This window comes from Bidens hawaiensis, unplaced genomic scaffold (assembly GCF_021521415.1).
Source record: "Bidens hawaiensis isolate Kalapana, Puna unplaced genomic scaffold, B.hawaiensis_p1.1 tig00052149_1, whole genome shotgun sequence".
Classification (NCBI taxonomy): Eukaryota; Viridiplantae; Streptophyta; class Magnoliopsida; order Asterales; family Asteraceae; genus Bidens; species Bidens hawaiensis.
This window is the reverse complement of record NW_027499354.1, coordinates 18063-23079: the sequence shown is the minus strand read 5'-3', so window position 1 is coordinate 23079 and position 5017 is coordinate 18063. Positions and strand designations below refer to the sequence as shown.

The window sequence follows — 5017 nt, the reverse complement described above, 5'->3', positions numbered from 1 at the left end:
GACTACCACCGTACATGATATACCCCTGACAAAATATAATGACAATATATCTTATTTAAAAAATAACTAGCGACTACTATTATATTATATAAATATACAACGAAACCTAGTCAGGATTTAGTAAGCCGGATTGCTCGATATATGCATACCCGACTCCTGGTTCTGGTCTGGAAGTACATTCATATTTGGTAAGCCTGGTTTCTCCGGCTTATCGCTATATGCATAGCCCAACTGCTCGTTGGTCGAGCCTGGAAACAAATGATCATACCAAGACACTTTTTTCGTACTATGTTGACAATGCCACGCAAAAATACTTTTTTCTTCTCGGGTATAACTATGCTTTTATGTTGTGGGTAATGCATGCCATGTTGTGTTTGTTAATTGAGATATATAGAGAGAAAGGTGGGGAGCGGGATAGGCTTAAATAGTTCAGTTTTGACACAATCTGTCACGGATAGACCTATTCGCTGCGTATAGGGTACGAGGTTTTGATTGATTTGTCGCGTATCGCCCAATTTGCGGCAGATAGGGTACCTTGTCCGCCGCATATCACCCTATTTGCGGCAGATGGGGTACATCATAAAGGGGACATCGTACGACAAAACCCCTCTATCCGCGGCGTATAGCCCTATCCGCCGCAGATAGGGTGGGTGCCTCCAATTTCCCTTGGGCGTCCCTAGCAGGACCCTTTTCTTATATTATGATGTTTTACAGATGTATTTTTTAACCACTAGCTCACACACTTTTAAACTTACATTTAAATCACGCTGTCAACATGCCAACTTTACATAATAAAAAATAATAATAAATAGTTAATATAAACTTCAAACTTTATTAAAACCTTAAAAACAAATAGGACATTATAATAATACAAACTCTAAGATATAAGTGTTGTAGAGATTGTCAGTCGCTAGTCGGCCGCTGAGGTAGAGACTAGCGATTCATCGTGATTAACTGGAATTAATCGGCGCTTAATTGGTAATTAATCGACGCCTAGTCGAGATTTTTACAATCATCAAGCTAGCTATATTACCTGCCATCAAGGAAGAAACACAATTGAGCAAAACCTCATAAAAGGCATACAAGTCTAACCGATAAAATGAGATCATTAGACTACAAAAACGGAAGGTTGATATAACATAATAAGTTAACGGCTTTCACGAAACTTAAGTTGTTTTATTCGCTTGTCCTTAAAACATATATTAGTCATCCGTCCGTTTTGAAATCTGAATGTGTGTTCTGACACTATTATGGTTTGGTAAACTTCTCAAAGGTTAGTACACATGAAATGCCATTTATTAATGCTTCTACAAAACCACAATAGCAAGTTGAAATAACTGAATTTAAAATTCTTCAAATACAAAGTGAATGACACGTTTTGAAATCCAGGGAAATATATGGTTTAGTTCGTGGAAAAGTCATGAAGTTTATCGAAAAAATAATATAATCTTGTTATAAGCGTTCTAAAATATAATGAATTTTTCAGTGAAAAACTAGCGTCACAGGATAACCAGTAAGCAGTGTACACGGTTAACAAGATGCGATAACAAGATAATAGGACCAACAAGGAACCAGAACATAGCAAAGACTAAAAAATTCTTAATAGCACACCGATAAAAATTGAGAATCCCAGCAAAATTACATATCGTATCCTAAGGAAATACCCATTGAGCTAAGCCGGTTAACGTGGATGGGGTGCCACACACACAACCATATAACCGCATCAACAATATCCGTATAGGTATATAAATAACCATTAAATTATCAGTAATACTGTAATAGTATCATACGCATCCTATCAATAATCAGCAAATGGTAATCCCAAATCAGCATGTTCGGCATCTTGGTTTAAAAAGGCGTGCCTGATTCATGAGACGCACAACGCGATCAAGAAGCCCAGCATGAGTGTGCTAAATCAGTAAATCTCATTAAGCGTCAAATCAGCTACAGTAACCAAACTAAGTGATATGAGATACATGCAATAATGAGTTCAAGGCATCTACAACCCGATTGGGATACTTAAATCTTGTTAACTAGATATTTATCATAAAATCTCGTTCATTGATACAGCAGAACTTCAATTAACCATGTTTCGCAGTTTATTCGTTTTCAAAACAATAATTTCTTCAAACTATTTTAATCTTCACACAAAGTCTTTTCTCAAATATGATCGAACTAGTATTTTTAACAACCTTATTTTGATAAAATAAATTTACGCATGTCCTCAAAAATCCATTTTTATTAAACTACACAAAACATATTTGTTTATAATTATCTTTTGAAAACAATCTGAGACATAGAATTAGATTTATGAAAAGGCAAACTTGAGTCTCAGAGAGTTTGAAAACAATTATGAGCCAGTGATATTTATCTGCTAAGCCAATAACTATGTCTAGTGAAACTTAGTAGGTTACCACAATTTGGTCGAAACAACTAGCAGATATATGAATAGCAATGCAAATAAAGCAGCAAATGGCCGGGCAGGATAACATATGTTGGGTATGGATCGACCCAAACATTTTCATAAAAACTTAACTATTTATAAATAACTAGTATGTCAAAGATTATTACAAATGCTGTATTATTCATATATCAATCCAACTTCCGACCTGTTAAAGCCATTAAACATGTTTTCTTTAGGCTATTTTCCTTGAGCTAACCTCTTTGGCCCGTTAAACACAGATCAATAAAGTAGATACTAACGCAGGTCACAGGAAGTTCAGAATAACAAACATAAATATCAAACAAACATAAATAACTGAAAGATAATATTTTTGCAGAAAAGAAACTAACCTTAAAGTTATCAATCTCTTGGTCAATCACACAGTGGCTCTTTCACCAACAAATCCAGCTTCTGCTGCAAAAATTCAAGCACATCATCGCGTTTTTTTGTCAATAATCAACTTCCTCAGCCTCACAAAAGTCAACCTTGGTGGTCTAATTCCTTTTTCAATCATTTCTTCCATTAACACACAAGCTTGAGAAGCATCTTCATTCTCACACAATCCATTAATAAGAACTGAAAACGTATGCAAACTCGGAACAAATTGTTTCCTTTTCATAAATTTCCAAACTTTAAACGCCATCACAATATCCCCACTCTCGCTAAACATCTTTATCATTATCGTATACGTATCAGCATCCGGGTCACAAATCTTGATCATTCTTCTAAACACCTTAAACGCCTCATCGGTTTCTTTACGCTCTATCAAATAATTCAAAAGAATGTTACAAGTTCTTGCATTCGGCTTCACCCTTTTACTCTCCATCTCGTTTAAAACTCGATACGCGTTTTTTAACTTGTTTGCTTTACAAAACGCGCTAATCAACGCGTTGTAAACTGCCACATCAGCACTCACACCGTTCTTTTCCATTTCCAGAAACGTGTCAACCGCATCTTCAATCCGGTTTTCGATTCCGTATGTGTGAACCAAAAATGCTGTATAAGAAAGATGTCGGTTGACAGTTGTTAACTTCCATTTCTTTAATAATATCAATAGCTTCATCTACTCTACCTGCTTTACATAAAACATCAACCATGATCCCGTATGTCACAATATCGGGCTGACACCTGTCATTAATCATTTCTCTATAAATTTCCCTTGCTTTAGGGAAATTGGGTTCGCGACCCCACCCTTCGATTAAAATGCTGTATGTTTTCTGATCGGGAATAAATCTATCTTTCATCGTGTTAAAAATCTCCTGAGCTTTTCTTACATTCTTGGATTTGCATAAAGCACTTAATAAACCGTTAAACGCTGCTAAATTTGGAGGCACGTTGTACTTTTCCATGACATTGAAGGTGTAGATTGCCTCTTCAACTTTGTGGGCCCGTGCGTATCTTCTCATAATTATACAAAACGTCTCGATATTGAGCAAGTTTTTTGTTCTCATTGTGTTTATAAGGTCCCACATGATCTCATACTGTCTTATTTTGGCTAACGATTCGATTACTGCGTGGTATGCACAAATGCTGTGTTGGTAGTAATGTTGTTTTCCGGCCCATTCAAAGAACTGGTAAGCGAGCATACCCGCGTTACGGAACCTTCTGAGGACTTCTTCTACTGATTCAGGTGAAGGTCTTAATCCACTTTGGTCAAGTGCGGTTGCAACCCCGAGTTTTGGGCAGGATATTAGAATTTTGCATATTTGATTTGATGCATCGAGTGCCTCTTTGTTTGCTTCAATCGAGCAGTATGTCCGTGTATGGATAATATTTTTGAACCTTGATTTTGAAGGGTTGGTAAGTATTCGGAGCATATTGTCAAGAAGCACCTAAAAAAGTTCAAGTATAATCATTATGCTATTAAAAAAGGTCATATATAACTATGATGCTAGGAATAAAATGAAATAAGATATAAAAAGAATAATAGCAGGGTTTAAGTTGCCATGTTAGAGAAAATTATTCAACTGTCAAGCACGGAAATTTTCATGTCCTAATTTAGGGTTTTGTATTTCCATTTTCAGAATGTGTTTTGGTCCATCTGGTTCACAGTTTGTGTAACTTTAGCAGTTTCTAAAGTTTCCTCCGAATCTATATAAACCTGATACAATTATGAATCTTAGAAAACAAAAGAACTGTAACAATCCCCTCATAGTCTCATGTTAATTCTAATTCTTACAATCAGAATTGGTGCACACGTGGTAAGCTTCATAATACATTATGAAAATGTTAAATTCCTGTAATTTATTTTTATTAGGGGTGTTCATCAAATCGAATAACGAATTTTCGAGTTAATTGAAACGAATAATATGAATAATTTTTATTTTTTTTGGCCAGTATTCGTATTAGATTCTTATTCAATTAAAAGTTGAAATGTTCGATTAGTATAAGTATTATATGTCATATTCGCAATTCAATTCGATTCATATTTGAAATTCGATTTGATTCAAGTTCACCTATGTTAAAAACTTCAAAAACCATAATCATAATTGTAAATCACACACACACACACACAAAATTTTAAGAATATGGGCAAAATTAAGAGATATAGTATGGGATATTGGGTTTAATTAT

General features: G+C 35.1%; 1 pseudogene; it reads right to left on the bottom strand.

The window, feature by feature from the left end:
* Positions 1-2815: 2815 nt before the first annotated feature.
* Positions 2816-4270, bottom strand: LOC143599409 (pentatricopeptide repeat-containing protein At1g77360, mitochondrial pseudogene; annotated as a pseudogene).
* Between the last annotated feature and the right edge of the window lie 747 nt (positions 4271-5017).